At 31.9% G+C, this 18,319-nt stretch overlaps 1 protein-coding gene across 1 annotated transcript in view; it reads right to left on the bottom strand.

Moving 5' to 3' along the window:
* Window positions 1-17,316, bottom strand: part of LOC121127242 (uncharacterized) — a 66,587-nt gene extending 49,271 nt beyond the window's left edge. The window contains exon 1 of the mRNA XM_040722591.2: window positions 9,441-17,316. The gene's annotated coding sequence lies outside the window, so the exon portion shown is untranslated. The remainder of the gene's footprint in view (window positions 1-9,440) is intronic.
* Window positions 17,317-18,319: the final 1,003 nt, after the last annotated feature.

Below are 18,319 nucleotides of genomic sequence, written 5' to 3'. Positions count from 1 at the left end.
GCTTGTAGATAGCAGAGGGCTTGTGTCCCGCGGCGAGCCAATTCGAGGATGACGTTTCTCCTTGCTTGTTCCATGATGACTATTGTTTGTTGTCAAAACAAATGTGGTGGAAGTTATAGTGTGTTGTTCACGCAACCTTTTATATTAGTATCATTTAACCCCCAAAATCCACATTATGGATCTGGATGAAGTTTAAAGTAGTTCCAATTTATCGTGGACACCCTGTATACGACAGAAACATTTCTGTGAATGGTTTAGACCCTCTCAAGGTGACTTCACGACTGTAACCCCTCAAAACAATGTAACTGATGCATTCGGTAATTCTTTTGAACTGAAAAAAGGAGCAGGAACATCCACGGAAAGGTCGACCCCAGAAATTTGGAGATCTAGTCGTATGTGAAGTAATCTGTATACTTATATAATTATGTATGAACTTTTGAGATCAGGGATGAATGAAATTTAATTAATTTGTGTAGCTTATGAGTGTACACACCAACGTTCAGGCACCCCACAACCCTAGTTTTCTCGTTTTATTTATACATGATCATTGTTGTGATATATACTTCCGTCCTTTTTATGTTTAATAAAGCCGACATTAGTATTTTAAGTTATTTTATTATTTCAACCATACAGAAGGGCAATCAACTCTGCAGTCATGGATTGTAGTTGCATCCAAGGTTAACTGAAATACAAGTTTATACTATAATGCGTGTTCGATTGATGTTTGAATTCATAGTCATAGTGTATGTGGAGCTGTGTGTTTTTTCAAAATCTGTATTTCTGGCTGATCATGCGGTACAATACATTAAAATAAAATTTTTAGTAATAGTGACGTCATATACTATCAGTGGTTGCTTATTTTGTCAAAATCTGCCTATCTTACCCAAAAGTCGGTGCGATACATCAAATTCCAAAATTCTTAGCAACCCCGATTATATGATAGTCTAACCTTGTATTTCTATTAACCTAGGTTCCGTCTAAATCAAGAAGCTTATCATTTCCTAAAAGTTCTTTCTTAATTTTTGAAAACACTTCTTTACTAAGGGACTTAATTGATTTTGTGATGACGAAGCCAGAGATACTTTATCCGTATAAAATTCCATGAATTTAACAAGATTTGGATTGATCTCAAATGGAGTGATGCAAATGGTCATATCCGAGATCAAATTCAAAGCATCAGGACTCGATTCAATTACATTCTTGGGATAAAGCTTCAAATTATTATCATGAATATGAAAATTATTATACTGTGGGAATTTGAATTTTCTTAAGGCTTGTATCCAAAAATCACAAAAGGTGGCATGATAATCATCTGGAAAAAGATCTTTAGAATATTTAATTAAAGTTGGTCTGACTTTTAAATACTTTTTTTAAAGCAAGAGTATAAAGTTAGAGTATAATTTCTATTCAGAACCATATTTCAAAATAGAACTGTATTGCAAATGTTTGGGGGTTCTTTCTAGCCACGCCAGCTCCAACCACGGAATGCAACTTACCCCCAATACTTAAAATTAACTAAAAGCTTCACCCCACCCCTAATTGTATCCCGAATGTTAGGAGTGTTCTCGGGTACCATCAGGTCCCGAAAATGGGATGCAACCTACCACCGATACTTGAAGCAACTAATAAGTTCACCTTCCCACTCCCCCCAATTGTACGCCGAATGTTGTATGTGTTTTTGGGTACCACCGGGTCCTAACACGGGATGCAACTTACTGGCGATACTTAAAGAAACAACTAAGAGCCCTGCGGAATCCCCTTCCGAATTGTACCCACATGTTGCGAATGTTTTCGGGTACCACCAGATCCCAAAAAAGGATGCAACTCACTGACGATATTTGAAGAAACTAATAAGAGCCCCTCACAAACCCACAATTGTAAACGAATGTTCGGATGTTTTCGGAGCTTAATAGTTCTTAACTATTGTTCGCTTATATTTATAATCTGCTATATGTTCGGGGCACAATTGGGGGGTTGTTAGGACCTCTAAGTAGTTTCTTCAAGTATCTACAGTGGGTTCCATCTGGTTTGGGACCCTGCACTTCAATAATTATCCTGTACCTATCACTAACCAGTAATAAATAAGTGTTTATTTACTCCCCCCACCTCCAATGCTAGAAATGATGGATAAAAGGATCAACTGTTCGAAACAAAGCAGCTACCAGTTACTTCTCTCCAATGAGTAAATATGAAAGGAACGTTGATTTTAGAAAAAACATATTTCGAAAATTATTAATGATTGTAATTAATGATTGGTAAATATTTAGAGATAATTTTATTCCCTCAGATAAAGTATGTATGATTCGTATAAGATTTCAGACAATCTTTTAATTACCGAGTAGATGGGATCAGGGGCAGAAATAGTGGGGAACAAAAGTACTTTTTTACTGGCCCCAAGGCTTTGAAGTGAGAAAATAGGAGTCATAGCCAGTGTTGTGTCCGTTCTAATCTAGGACCGAGGACTGCAGTCTAGTCCATGCCCATTTGTCGGTCCTTACAGTAGTTAAAATCGATCCCTTGTGACGTCATTGAGGATATTTTTCCTCTTTTTTTAAAATTATTCCATTATATAATAGACTAAACTATATAACTAATTAACAATAAAATATGTTCGTAGTATATTGTGTTATAATAAAAATGTTTGCAAGATTTGTGCAATAATCTAAATACATATTTGATGTATCTTATTTGTCATTATAAAGCATTAATATTTGTATGAAAATCTGCAAGGACCGATCCTAAGGACTGAGTGTACTAAGAACCAAAAGGACCACTCCTAAGACTGGACTGGACCGAATAAATAGGGACCGACACAACACTAGTCATGCATTTGCATTAACCAGATAACTCGACTAAACCCATTATTTATCTTTAAAAAATAACAATCGTGACCCTTGAGTCTATCTTCCGAAACATTTGCATTGCTTTGTGAATTTTTCGGACGCTTCTTGTTACTATTACAACTGCTGAAAGGTTTTTCAGCAAGTTGCTCAAAAATGACATAAGTTCAACAATGAAGCAGGAGGTTAATGTTGACTGATGAAGTCTTGGAATTGAAATCAGTCTTGCATAGGAAATTGATTTTAATGACGTCATTAACATCTTTTCCATGTATAGATTAATAAGGGTCCCTATCTGATTATTTAGTGTGTCTTACAGACCATACAGTTAATCATAAAGCTTTCTTTTTTCATACTGATGTAATCCATGATTTTTTATTTTTTTTTGTATAAAAGGTTATGGATTAGCTATTGTAGAAAATCCATGATATATATTATTTGGGAAGCTTTGCCATTCAAGAATGTCAAAGAAGAACTATATTTGCTGTTTAAGACACAAAGTTGGTAGTTAAAATCAGCACGGGTTCATAGTACTGAACAAATTAATTAATAATAATTAGAAAGCAGAAAGAATAGAAATTGCTTTAGATGATAGATGTGTATGGATATAACTTTCAGAAAGTGTTATGCATTTGATATTCAATTACATTTTCCTGTTATTGTAATTGAATGTAGAAATTTAAAGTTGTGAGGCATCACACTTTAATTGGAAGATATGGTGGGCTGAGAATCTTTGAATTACAATGCTTGTATTTTAACTCCTGTACTAATTGCACAAAGCATGTATCTCACTGAACTGATGTCGACGTACCAAGCTTCTAGCTTACTTCCTTGATGGCCTGGAAACAGCAAAAAATTTGAACAATAAAAAGTCAATCTGATAGATTGTTATAACTTTAACTTTTGCATTTTCTTCTCATGATATATCTTTATCTATGCAGAAAACCACCTAAATGGTGAAATCATGATACATAATAGAATACATGATAAATAGATACATGTTGATCTAGGGTGGAGGGGTAAATCGAGTGTGACGACGGGGTCTGTTATGTATTGATGTATTTAATATTGTAAATACACATTATAATTTTTTGTACTTATATAATATGTACATGATTCAGGATAATCGTATGGAGTTGTTATGAAGTGCAAAGTTTTATATAGAGCACAATAGAACGATCACTTTTACTCTTCAAGATCATTACAGGGCCCTTAAGCCAAATGTGTTACTGGGACCCATAATCCTTTCTCCGGCCTTGGGTAAGAATCCATATTTTTTTAAGTTGCTTTCTTGACCAAGGTGGCAACAAAACCCTCTAAATATAAAAGCTTATGCCATAAAACTATTTTTTACTTGATTTCAACATCTGTTTAATTATAAAGTCTAACTTGATCCCCCAGAAACTATTTTCTAGATCTGATTTAGATAATTCAGGAAACCATAGTTACAAGACCCCCGCAATTTTAATTTTTGACCTCTTGGGCCAGAAATGAAAAATAATTTTTTTTGAGCCATTTTGAGTATTCAGAGTTATCAATTTTTTAGATTTTAATTTCAAAAGTCAACAAGTGTATATTATAAACAACAAAAAATGTGGAACAACACAATATATAGGAAAAGAAAAAAAAACTTTACATGAATTGATAATTTTTATTTCTTTTGCGTAGGCATCCCAGTTGCTGAATAGTAATGGTTTATACTTCGATAGGTTCTTGAACAGTGTTCAAACGTAAAAGAATTTAAAAAGAGTTTCAGAAGTGTAGTACAAACAGCTGTACAGGTTACTTAAAAGTGTTCTAAAAATTATGTTCAAATTAAACGATTGAAAGAGGAAGCCATCCCATCAAAGTGGCCTAATCTGGCAAGCTACCACTCATCACCATCACCACATCCAAGACCAAAAGAGGCATCAGCTAGCACCAATAGAGTGCGTTTGGAGAATGAAAGCCAAGAAGCTATGGAATATCCAACGTTTATGGATAACACCGTTCTTTCGGCACAAGATCTCTATGACAAACTCTCTTCGGAAATCATTGCCCTCGGGGGTTCTTGTTGCTTAAAACTCCAAAAGTTGCACTTTTCAAAATCATTCATTGAGATATGGAAGGGCTATGCATTGTTGTTTGCGTAAAGGTAGACGAAAACATCTCCTTCAGAATTTTCTGTAACGAAGTTGAGCTAAATAAGATCTTAGTATCACATTGCATAAATTTAGAAAATAAAGTTAACTCTATCACTGAGCCCATCAACATTGCCGCTTTTCTGGGTTCCACGGACGGTCAGACAGAGAAAGAGACATTTGTGAACAGCTCCTTAATTTTTCTAACTCGGCAGAAATAGGCCAAATTCAATCATCCAAGCTCGCATTCATAATAGATCAAATGTATCACCTCTTCAAACGGCCTAAAGGTTGAAGATATTCTTCTGGACTCCTTTCCTTTGTTTTGATATGGCACAATGTCAGTTCTGGCCTGTATGAGCAAATATATATGTCCAATGCTCTGTCACTTCCGTCTCCCAAGTATCTTAGGACCGTATCCAGTGTGATTACAGTAGAAGCAGGATTACCTTCATGCACAACAAAGTACTTAAAAGCACAAATTAGAGGATTGAAGAGTAGAGAAAAAAATGTAACACTGAAATTGAAATAGTGAGCATTGTACAAAAATCAATTTAAGATATCTGCCTCTAAAATAAAAAAATGATTCTAGATAGTACAAAAAAAAGGAATTCTTCTCGTCTGATCAATCTGTGATACATATATCAAGAAAAATAACTTAGTTGTACTCATGTGAAAAATTGTTTATTAAACTAATATCCAAAGGATGCTAATGAGACGTCAATAGTTTCTTTATTTGACACAATTCAACTTGTTCAAGTCAATCCATACAAAGCCAAAGAAAGAAACATTTCTAAAATCTTATCCCTGAAAGTAGATAAATATGATTTGCAAATTGAGAACATTATGGGGAAATCTCCCTGATATATAACTTTATCTAGAAGATCTTCAACACCAGTATAGTATTTTATATATATCACAATTATTTTTAATATTCTAATGGAAAATTCTACGGAAAGGAAAATCAAACTTATAAACGGTTTTATGATTTAAAACAACAAGAATGGCTGTTAAAGAAATAATTAGCATGGCATACATATCAATTTAAGTTATCTGCCTCCAAAATAAAACAAAATGATTCTAGCTAGTACAAAAAAGACAATTTTTCTCGTTATATCAATCTGTGATGCCTATATGAACAAAAATAAATTTGTGAATATACTTAGTTGTACTTCAGTGAAACATTGTTTATTCAAGAAATATCCGAAGGATACTACTAAAAAGTAAATAGTTTCCTTATTTGACACAATTCAACTTGTTCAAGTCGATCCATACAAAGCCGAAGAAAGAATCATTTCTAAAATTATATCCCTGAAAGTACATCAATATGATATACAAATTTATAACATTATGGGGAAATATTCCTGTTATATAACTTTCCCTAGAGGATCTTCAGCACCAGCAAGGAATAGTATATATATTGCCAGATATATATCACAGTCAATATACAAAACTTGCTATATCTACACATCTCTAAAAATATACAACTATGATATGACCTTAAATCAGGAAAATAATAAAAGTAAATACTCAACTACGGTTAGTTATCATAATACTTTCAACTAGAAATGAACTTCTTAGAAACTTTTTGAAAGTATCTTAGCAACGGTCAGGCATTCCCATTATGTCTGCAGTTTTATTTATACTATGTGTAGTCATGTTCTAGAATCACTTTACTTTTAGTTGAGGGTAGTATTATAGTCTTCAATAGGTAAGAGTAATTGAGTATTTACCCTGTATTTTATCCAATATCCTATGAAAAACCATCAACAACTTGCAAATCTGGTCACTGTTTTTCTACCTATATTGCTAAAATATCGATAAACTTTTCAATGTTGTGGTCAAGAATTTTGTGTTGCTTACTGAAGATAAAATATTTGCCATCTTCAATACAACAACAAAAATATTGCCAAACTGCATTCGAACTAACTGATTGTACTTCCAATATTGTATTTTTATTATTAAATACCATATAAAAACTATTTTTATATTTATATAAGAAATAATATATGATAAATGAATGTCCAAAGTCATATAAGTTAAGTTTTAATCTGTCTGGGTATAAAATGAAATTATTAAGTTAAGGGATAAATATAATTTAGGATGGGTTAAGAAATTGATTAATTTATGATTGTGATAAATTGTTACGAGTCTGATAAATTTATCAATGTACATAAATCATATTAGTTATTTCGCCTCTTTGTAGTTACAAGAAAAGAGATAGTCAGCCTCTTTTTGTGAGCGAAATATTTTTGTTTCCTTTCCAGTAGTTCTAGTATTCCTTGTCGGGCTTAAACATAAAAATAAAAACACTGTTCCAGTTTCCAAAACCAAAAAAAGTCGACCTATATAATGTTTGCCTCTTTACCCTCAATCTACTATTGAAAAAAAAATATATATATTATATACAATAAAAGGGTTAATAAATATATTATAGCAGTTTAGGGATATCTTATTCTTTTCCAATAGTATATTCTAGTATATTTTATTATTAGCTTGTTTATCTTACATATAAATGAGATGGATGATTCTTCATTGATAAAGTTTACACTACTGTGTACATTTGGACTTCGCCACAGAGCCTATCTCCCAACAGATAACGAATCATAAGAAGTTTGCTGCCCCTAGTATTTAGCACATAACAATAAAATATTTTTTATTTATAAACACAAACAATGATCATCAATGCTTGTGCTTAAATTTCCGGTCGAGGACTCTTTGATGTAAGGATTAGTGATAAATGATTTCTGAGTTTTCCTTGAGAAAGAAAATAGCTGTCAAAAAGTAACTTAGAACTATTCCAAGCTTTAATCTGTCAATGAAGATCGATTATAGTTGGAAAACCCGTTCAATATTGCAATATTTTTCTAATATTTGTATTTTTATAAATTTACACAGGCCTTTTTAAGGAGACAGTAAATCTTTAATAGTAGACCTATGGCAAACAAAAACGAATTGAGTATACAATGATTTGTTGGTATATAATCGATTTGACGTGATGAATGATGGACTGTGGGATCAGGAGTATTTTCACATTTGTCTGAAGGTTGGCAGGTGTTTTCCCCTGAAATATGACGGAATATCTATAATTACACCAGGAATGGAGAGAGAGGTTAGCCATAAAGAATTTCCATAGACAAAGAAGGGAAACCCTCTTTAGGGGCTCTACTGGTACCTAAAAGTGCCCAAAGAAGTTGATCAACCCATTGTGAGGAAGTAAGGCGTGCTTTTATTGAATATTTTGGATGGCAAATAAAATGTTCTACTAAATTGATGATTTAACGTAGCATGAGTTATCTTATACCCTAGGGATATATATATTTGTTGCCAGAGTTGAAAAATGAGTTAAGGGCGTATTGAGGAGGTTATTTCTACCTGCTTTATTCCTTTTAAGAAACATGTCAAGAAGACAGATAAAGACTAATATAGGTTTATGTGGAGACGAACCATATTATCATGTAGATTTACTAACAAGGTATGATACCTTAGAAAGCATAAGAAGAAGTATATGTGGTTCAGCCGGATCTACAATGAGATAAGAAATACATTTTACGTTTGATTGATAATATGAGTGACATTGCTCGTTCAAACGATTTTTTAAATAAATTGGTGGTTTTGACAGCGATCGAACAACCTCTTGAAAATTACTCTATCTGTATTTACTTATACTTTTAAAAACTATTTTTAACTTATTATATTCTGTTTTTATCTATCTATAACTTCACTTAAATTTATGTTTAATTTTACAAATGAGATTACTTTATTGTTTCATATTAGTGTTTCTTGATAGATTTTATTTTGTTTTTGTGATGCTTACATTAGGAAAGATAAATAAAATGAAATATCTTCAAATTCTGGGGAATATTTAACTAGTACGGCTTGTTTAATTCATTTATAGGGTCCGTCGGCCGTGTCGTTCAGGTGTAAGAATTGAACTAAAAGTGTTTGCTAGGCTTATTTCTGACTAAGGAAATAAAACTATGTTATAATAATATAGGAAATATTTTGTAGGAAATATATAGACATAAGGAAAAAAGAAATTCCGCCCAAAATAACTAATTAGTATTCTCGACAATCAATGAGAAAGAGTTAGCAAATTCGGTATAATATTAGTCATTTATTAAGCTCTTCTTATGTACTTGTCAATATAAATAAAGTAAATACTTAATCACATTAACGATCTTAATAAAATTATAATGCTTAATTTGCATGGATAAATAAAACTTATGTGGAAGCGAGATACAAGAGTTATTCTTCTTATTAATAAGGAATTCTTATTATGAGGAAAAATTTCTTAAGAGTAAATTTAGGAACATTGTAAAACCATGATATTTTAGATATCGGTATTATGACAATAACACGATAATTGATTAATCGCATTATCTTTTAAATTTAATTTTAATTACTATAATGTCATTAAATAAATATAAATATAAAATTATGGTATGTTTATGTTAATTTTATTGATACTAAAGCTTACCTATAATAAAATTTTGATTAAAGTGCTTAAGTATAAAATTGCTCATTAAAATACTACTCTAAAAAAAATCAGAGTAAAATATATTCACATTGGGTGTATGAACAATATATTGAAAATAACTTTCTTTTGTCAAATACTTACATAAATGATATTTGGCATCCTAATTTAATACATTTATAATTGAAAATAAAGAAAGCTATATTCCCATAATTTATATAACATTTCCAATTTTTAAAGCAAAGTAATTTGCTACATGATTCAATAATTTTCTACAAAAATTTAGATTTTCAACCTGTAAAACTGATTAAAAACTTGATTTTAATAAGTTAGCTTATATTACATTTGATTGCATATAACAGCCCAATATAGATACCTGTAAATATTAATAAAAATAATTAGAATAAGGAGCACTCTAGAGAAGTATTATGTTCTCCTTTTGATGTATTACATGTTATCTAAGGAAGTGAATATTTACAAAATTGGGATTAGTGTAAAAATATCAGCTAGGTAAATGTCATAAAAATATAGTAATATTGCAAGATGACGTATGTGAGGTAATCACTAAAACAATATACGATTGTTTTTCTTAAAATGGAGATAAATCCAGTTTACTATTCTTTCCATAATGCTCTTAAATTTATATTTTATAAATATTTCAACAAACGCTCTGTAGCGTTCACAGATTAGGGTTAATCATCATCAAAATAATACTTAAAAATAATGTAGCTATAATGGTTGGTATAGCTGAACAGCAAGTCGTGTTAGATTTGAGTTGATTTGAACCAGAGCTGTGGGCTTGAGTCACATGATTTAGACTTAAGCCAGACTCGAGTAATTAATATAACGACTTGTGACTCGAGTTTGACTTGAATTGAAATGACTCGTGACTTGACTAGAATGACTTGTGACTCAAGTCAGACATGAATAAAAATATCTTACGACTCGTAGATGATTAAATTGTATATAATGTTAATGTAAGTAGAAACAAGTCTAGAAAAGAAAAAATTAAGGGTATGCGGAATGGAGAGAAACAAATGTGTATGAAATATAGCAAGAGCTACTAGGGAGAAGGACTAGATATTGGAGACAGAATTAAGTCAGCTGTTATGAGTAATATAATCCGGGTAAAAGACCAATGACTTCAGTCTTTCATTACCTTTATTCTAATCCGCCGAATAAGGCAGGAGAAATATGAGAAGAGTCGGAACTGCGTCGAAAACCATTTCAATCATACTAATTTATATGGATCTTTTGAACGATACACTCGATAAATGGATTTAAACCCTCATTTCCTGTTCCTATGAGCTTATATTTTTCCATCTGGCCATCCTAGCTACACGCCTTCCAATCCAACTCTTCAATATCATGTTCAGTTCAAGGGATCTCACCTGTTTGTGTTTCAATAGCAGGCATCATCTTCTTTAATTGAAGGATAGTTCATTGTGCAGATTCAACTTTAATTGAAGTCTTGTGAAAGTGACTTCAGACCTTGTTAATAATTGTCTCAATAATTTCATTTCTCCAGATCTTCTAGAAAATTATCGTAAACTTCGATAAGAATTAAAGAGTTCCGCCAAAAGACAGTATAATTGACTCAATGTATTAGTGACTAAAAAAGAGAATATCATCCTCCATCCACATATCCTTAATTGAAATTATTGAATCCATTCATCCTTAAGTCAACTTTGTTTCGTCTCATATTAAAAAAAACCTATTTTGTTGATAAGAGTCCTTGATGTATATAACGCAAAAATTAGTCATGTCAATCTGCCTGATTTCTTTATTACTTGTGAGTCTCTTTTATCAATAGAAAACAAGGTCAATACCGAATTAAAGGGGGGGGGGTAATATTAAAAAGACATATGCAATTCATATTGCAAGAAGCATAACATTTGCCCATATAAACATTTTTTACAACATTCGATACAAAAGAGCTGATCATCTGTGGAGCTGAAAGAAAAATCAAAATAAATGAGGAAGGTATTTTTTTTTAATAGAGCCGTGATGAGATTCATAGCAAGGGAATATTGTCAACTTGAAGATAAGGCATAGGGGTGTTTATCAACCACTCACAAAGCAATAGACGACATTCTTACTATAACACTCAATTTCAACGACCATAATGATAATGTTCGTAGAGTCCAACAAAGGTGTAGAGTAAACAAAACCAATTCACCAAAATTTGTAACGCAAACAACCTATATTAAAAATTATGGTTATATCCCATCCAAAAGTGTATTGAAGCGAATACAAGTAAATTGAGTTTTATTAAAGATTTTGAACAGCCATCATCTAAAAAGAAATTAAGAAGTTTTTTGGTATCGGTGAATCAATTTGGACAGTTTTCGCTAAGAATTGTTGAAGTCGTATGAAAACTGAGAGCGTTTACGTCAAAAACAGAATATGTGCGGAACAAAAAGCATTCTTTAGCAATGAGGGAAATTAAAGAAGTTTAACTTCACCAATAACACTACTACTGTTCAATAAGGTGCTCCAAGATATAATTAAAATGCATGGATTTAGTTTGTGGCATAAAGAAATCTCATATATATTTAGCAGCCTTAACTATATTTATTGTAATTTTAGATCATAAACTGATTGTTCCTATTCTCAATAGTTACTTATATATGACCAAGATAACGAAAAACTAATTACATATCAATTGAAAGTATCAATTTTAAACGGAGTGGAGTAGGGGAAAAGAACATAAAGTACCAGATGAATTATGAAGATCAATGATTTTTCACTCTGAGAAAGATAAGAAATTGGATACAGAGGTTGTATATCATAGATGTCAAGTTATTAGTATTGTTGTTATGCGAGATACACATTTAGAAGATTTAGAGAGGTAATGAGAGATCAAACATATAAAACAATTCAGTACAACCATTTGGCAATTTAAGAAATAAGTTAACTTATGAAAATTATCTTGTATTATATGGTAATAGATTGGTATTTCGAAAAGGAAGACATCAATGTATAAAGATGATAAAATAAATATCCATGTAAACGATTTATAGTGTTGAAATGAACTTAGATATTAAGAAATGGTTAAAACTAAAGTATTAAACTAAGTTGCTCATCGAAGTCCAACGTCATAAATAGCCAAAAAAATATTTTGGTCAAAAATTACTTTTTTTGTGCACTAAAGGCTGTATTTTTTTATTATTTCTACCTTCGGGAGAATAACAAATGTATCTACCACCTAGAAACTAGAATATAGTGGTCTATTAATTAATGTATGGCTAGAGATGAATTATATTAGTGAAACTTATGTTTAGTGATAAGAATAATGTATTGGGGTCTTCTGAGAATGGTCGACTTTGACAAAGTTTTTACAACTTTTTAGTAAAATCACCCCCCCCCCCAAGGACTGTATAGCCCTGCTGCTCACTGTCGCATGACACCTACTAAAACATTCCCGTCTCATGTTTTAGAGGAGTTTCATTCTAAAATTTACCTGAAAGTCAAAGGAGTTTAGACAATCAAGTTGAGGACGCAAGTGTGTCACGTTTTCTTCAGCAGTAGTCCTTTATACAACAATCTTGCTGCCCTCGTGGGGAGAGGTGGAGGAAATGAGGGAGGAAAAAAATGCCAAGAAAAGGCTTACCGCCATCAACAAAAGGGTTACAGGAAACATTGGCAAAGATATACATGCTCAGATCATTGCATATCAATGTAACTCTCTCCGTGTTTGAGGTAAGGTCAAACTGAACAAATCTAAAATGGTAATATCTTTACTCTCAATCAAACTACCTAAATTTTCTTGTGGGAGGAGGATTATTTCTGCTATCAATAACACTGCCCAAAGCCTATTAAAAATTTATAATTGACCTTTCAATACCTCCAAAGACTAAGTGGCAAGCTACTATTTCCTCATATCTGGTCTATCAAGGATTATACTAGGAACATATTTTATAAATGATTCCTTGGGGCATTATCTCCATCTTTAGTGGCAGTACCTAGGATTATTTGGAAAGGAACACCTTCATATTCATCCACCTCTACTATGGTTGTGGTGCGACAGAACTGCAAAAAGAAGCTTTATTTTAAAAACGTCATAGAACCAAAAGAATTAGAATAAAATATTTTATTCATGCTGTAACAAAAAAAGTATCGTACTCGTTCTAGTTCATATTTTATGCATCTCTGTATATTTATATACGATACACACAAATTTCAAAAAGGCACCATTGCATAGCAATTTATTTGAGCCAAACTCTGAAAGATAACTTGAATAAAAAATATTCAATAAAGGATATTTAATGGAATGTGGAATGTTGTAATGTATTCCTTCCAATAAATTATGTCTCCCAATCTTAATGTACATATCTAAGATCTGGATTTCCCCAAAAAAAATTTTGATTATTTGTGGGGAAAAAGGTAGGAGAAATCAAAAAGTAAAAGTGTCTTAATGCAAAAAAATTGCAAGATTATTTTAAATTGATATTATACCTATCACCAAAATATTATATTTTACGATAAAAGGAAAATAAACATACACGACAGCTGTTCGAATAAAAGAAGTGCTAATCACTTAATTATCCTGTTACTTATTGTTTGACAAACAAGCATTATGTAATATATAGAAAATACTAAGCACCTAAAATTTTTGAAGGCTAGAATTTCTGTCCTAAGAAAGGAATTCACACTACTCCATAATGAAGCCTGGAAGATTTCATTGGATGAATATTTATCTTGTTGTTCCTCGCAGAATTGGGAATCCGAACCTTTCTTGAGATAAATCATCAAGTTAGAAGTATCTTCTTTAGATTCCATCTATCTTATTATGATCCTAACTCTTTAAGAACATAGAAGTCCACTTCTTTCACTCTTAAGGATCAAAGAATTGTCTTAGGCCTTAGCAATTGTCAAATTAAAAGCACATTTAAATATCAAATTTGTCTCTGTTAGAGTTATTCAATTGTTTAAATGTTTTGTATTTTATATATGTTCGTTTTATGGTAATAACTTCAATTTGTTGCACTAGGTATAAGTATTTGTAATTATTAATTAACATATCTTATTTGATATTTATCATCCAGAGCCTTTTATCTGAATCACAAAGTGAATGGATCCCATTATAGTTTCAACACTTCAATATATTCATTGTGATATATAGATGAATAGATTCCCATACTAAGAAAAAATCCACGCTACTCCCTTATAAACCTTAGCCTGGTTTGGTTAACTTCTTAGGATAGATTGTCATCCCCTCTTCACCCCAATATATATCTGAAATCGAGCATCTCTTGTTGAGGATAAACTATCTCGAATTTCTTCTTTTGTCCTAATTCTTAGAGAACATGGAAGTATTTCTAACTTTAATGAATGAACATCGATCTAAGTATATGAAAAGCACATCTAAATTAAAAATGGGTCGGTTTATTTATACAAATGTTAGTGTGTATTATGTTTGATATGTTTCAACTTGAAATAATATCTCTTATTTTATTTTATTAGAATTCTAGTGTCTGGAGGGGGAGTATGGCTTGATATTGTTTAATTGTTCAAATCAACATGTCTATTTTATCATTTGTTAATATATTTTACGTTTATCATTAGTTAATATATTTCATGTTTATCATTAGTCCATATGTTTAACATTTATCATTAGTCAATGTATTGAACGTTTATAATTAGTTTTTAATTTTAAGTAAATCAAAATTGAGATTACTAAACCCTACTTTCCTTATCAAGAGTGTATTGTGGTTCTGGGTTTCGATGAGATGGAAGCTAGAAGAACGTTTGAAATATGCTATATACTTAGCAAATATTTGGACCTTTGTTGCAATGAAAGCAACCAATGTCTGTGAAATTTGACAGACATATGGAAAATGAATTGTTGTTTTCCATCATTGAGAGGCTTGAAATAGCTGGGATTTTAATCATAGACATTGCTTTTGATTTAAGTGAAAAATTGTTGGATATGTTCCCTTACCTTGAAAATATAACAGTAGGAGTGAAAATTTTTCGTCCAAGTGAGAAAAATGTATATGTCTCATTAAGGAAAATGAAAAGTCAGTTCTCCAGGATCTTTATGGTAGGTTGTGCCATACTGGAGTATCAAAGTTGTTGAAATATGTGCGAGCAAAGAATTTACCGTTTTCAACGAGTAATATTAGTAATGTTGGTTCATCTTGTAGAATATGTGCTGAACTCAAGCAAAGATTTGCTAGACCTCCCTTGGGAACTCTCATTAAAACAACTATAGTACATTTAAGTATCGATTTTAAGGTTTCACTACCTACTCGTTCTAAAAATGTATATATGATTACTGTTATCGATTAATTTTTGGAATTCTGAGATATATCCATCCCAACAGAGGGACTTCGTTTCTGTCTCAAGAATTAAAAAAGGTATTTTTAAATTTATGAGTATCTTTTAGCAACTCGAAACCGTATTATCCTGCTAAATACCGTATGGTTGAGAGCAACAGTCCTCAAATCCAGGATGAATCTGCTGGAGAAAAAAAGAGATGCTAGAGTCGAAGATAGGGAGCAATTAACCTCAGAACCTAAACTTCTCACAATGTTCCGTGAAAAGAAATCAATCAGACTCGGAATATTCGCCGAACAAAGATAAAACTCCATCAAAGAAGACAAATGCATAGGATCATTTATCAATAAAAATGAACTTATCTAGTAAAAAAATAATATCCCTCAACGTCAGGGGAGGATGGGACTGGACAGAAAGTCATGCATTCATAAAACACATTTTATCAGTTGATGCTGATATAATCTGCTTACAGGATATATATGTGATCGACCATTTCCTCCTCATGTAGAAAAGATTGTCCTTGGTGCCTACCGACAAATTTATTTCACTATTTTACGGGTAATGAGTTAAGAAGAGGAGTCTTAACTTTAATAATAAAAAAATGTTAAAGTAACATCTTGTATCAAAGAATATTCTTTTCTTAGTGAGTAGCACAGAATTAATAATTGTAACAATGATATCGTATTTTATTTAATAAATGCGTATGGGTCTAATGAACGATGGATTCACTTCAATAAATTATGGATAATCACGTGGGTAGTTCTATACCACAGTCGATGTTTTTACAAAATAATCCGGACAGTGACATCACAAAAACAAAAGAATTCTACGAATAACCAAGTTCAAATAAAATAAAAATCTTGAAAGCAATTTCATTTTTGCCCGTTCGATTATGGCAGACTCAAGTAATTCTTTAAGAGTGGAAGAGCTTGTGGAAGGTTGAATGGAGGATAAAGTTATTGTAAAAAACAATATGTCGAGAAGATTAAATTATCTGTCTGAAAATAATATTAGCACTTAATGTCAAGAATAAATTTTTTGGATAGAAAAATCCTAACTAAAACTGAAGATACCATAAGCTACTTCTATTCTGGATTCCAGGCAGTTGTTTGGTCTGGAGGACATTTCTCCAAAAAGGAGAAAAATGGCCCTGAATCATGAACAAAAACTGTTTACTGAGTAGAATACCACTCGATATATTACTCGAAAATATGAAGATAGTAAAGCTCTAAATGGAATTATTGGCAATATTTACTCAACTTTTACAAGGGAAGTTTTTCCTTTTCTGTTAAAATCGGTAAAGCGATGGAAAATAAAAGACAAGATGCCTAGTTCACTGGAAAAGGGAAGAATAGCTCCAATTCTGTAGCAGGGAGACAATTCCAATTTTAGTCACTGGAGACCTATTACAGTACTCAACGTTTATATATAATTATGTCCAGGTTATGGATGAACTTGTGAAGGAGATTCTCATTAAAAGGATTGGGGTTCAAGAGAAGCGTTTTTTAAGAAGAGGAAAATATATGATGTCTGTCGAAATATTTGCGTTTGTATTCATTCGATTGCAGAAAGGCAAATATGTCACAATTTTTGCTTGGGATCGGTAAAAATTGTGACATTTGATCCTCAAGTAAGTGCTTAAAGTGTAGTACAAACAAAAAACCCAACAATACCTCACGATCAAGCGTTAAAATATCGTCGTTGCATGTCATTGATCTTCTTCGAGAAGAATGCACCCAGAATAGATTATTCATCCACGATTTGAGGAAGAGCTGCTTTAGCACCAGCCTGTGTAGTGTCTGTAAATAAATGTAAAATATGAGATTATGCATTTAAGAAAGGAAGGTCTTATGTATTTTGTAAAGCAAGTTTGATTTTATCAAAGGATCTATATTGGTCTTTGGACCAAGTGAATCATGTCTTTATGTCAACCAACTTTATCATTTAAGGTAAAAAGAAAAACTATTTGAGGAAAGTTAGGGATAACATTTCGATAATAACAAATAAATACGAGGAACCTATGAAAAGCTTTTGGGACGATATGAAATTGATCTTTCTCAGTAGCAAATCTAAGGTTATACTTGGCTAAGAGTACCAAAACTTGACTAACATGATGGTTGTGCTCCGATTCAGATGGACTTAAAATGAGAATATCGTCCAAATAAACGAAGACAAACAGACAATAACGATATAATGTATCCATGAATCGTTGAAAAGTTGCACCAGCATTTTTCTGGCCGAAAAACATGTAACGTAATTCAAAGAGTCCGAAAGAGTTGTAATAGTAGTCTTAAGTTGATGATCATTTCAGGAATATTATAATACGCTCGGTGCATATCAATTTTCGTAATTACTTTCATATCATTAAGCCTGTGAGATAGGTTTGTATGAATAGAGGTGGATATTTATCGGAGACATTGCCCGAAAATCACATACCATTCCCCACTCTCATTTTTTCTTACTGATATCGAGCTTTTATAGATACAAATGTCCAACTTTAGAAAGATCATCTCCTATATCAATGGAGTGGTAGACATCCTCAGCACAAGACCGACATACGGCGATGATAATGAATTTTCGATTTAATTCTTGCTGTGATG

Source organism: Lepeophtheirus salmonis, chromosome 12 (assembly GCF_016086655.4).
Source record: "Lepeophtheirus salmonis chromosome 12, UVic_Lsal_1.4, whole genome shotgun sequence".
NCBI lineage: Eukaryota > Metazoa > Arthropoda > Copepoda > Siphonostomatoida > Caligidae > Lepeophtheirus > Lepeophtheirus salmonis.
This window is presented reverse-complemented; position numbering and strand designations above follow the sequence as displayed.